The sequence below is a fragment of the Elephantulus edwardii genome, unplaced genomic scaffold, assembly GCF_000299155.1.
Source record: "Elephantulus edwardii isolate Elephantulus edwardi_28Jun2011 unplaced genomic scaffold, EleEdw1.0 scaffold00182, whole genome shotgun sequence".
NCBI lineage: Eukaryota > Metazoa > Chordata > Mammalia > Macroscelidea > Macroscelididae > Elephantulus > Elephantulus edwardii.
In genome coordinates, this window is record NW_006399932.1 from 1,903,821 (window position 1) to 1,904,642 (window position 822).

The window sequence follows — 822 nt, forward strand, 5'->3', positions numbered from 1 at the left end:
AGCATCAGAGCTGTCATACAGAGGGTCACCATGAGTCATAGGCAATTCAACGGCACATAACAACAACATGAAGGTAGACTTGAGAACACAAAAGAAACTTGGGGTGGGGTGGGAAGGGAGAAAAGTGCAACAATGAATGCATGGAATTCCAAAATCTTTGTAGATGTTCATTGAAATTAAAAAACAAAAAACAAAACAAAAAACAAAAAAAAACCCTTACGCAATGCAAGAATGTCTATAGCTGTTAGTGTCCTGTGAATGAAAACAGAATGTTGTCTGATACAGAAACTAAAAGATGAGCTCCCTGGCTTGAAAGACACTGACAGTGCTCAGTGGCTGATGCAGTGGACCAGAGCTGGCCGGTCACCACAAAGATGGGGCATCTTGTTCCGTTCCATGTGGGGCTGCCATGGGTCCTTGCTGACTTGACAGCAACGAGCAGAAGCAAACACAACTGTTACACTGTCACTAGCATAACACTTTGAGGAAACATTTTTCCAGTCACTGAAAGCTCTTTTCAATTCAGTAAAAAAAAAAAAAGAAAAATCACACATGCCATTGGTGAATGAATATAGCTCTGGTGTACATCTTTGTTTCGTCCTTTGCTCCTGCTCGTTAAAGGAAACGAAAATAGCAACCGGTGTTCATCCTCTGCAACCTGATGTGGACATGAATATAAAAGTCCATTAAAAATTGGCAAATTCCTTCTGTGAGAATCACTTGACCATTGGAAATGCAGAAGTTACAATAGTTTGGTACATTTTTTTTTTAAAGTACTCATTAACTATATGCTACAAATTTTACTGATATTAAGGATTTGTA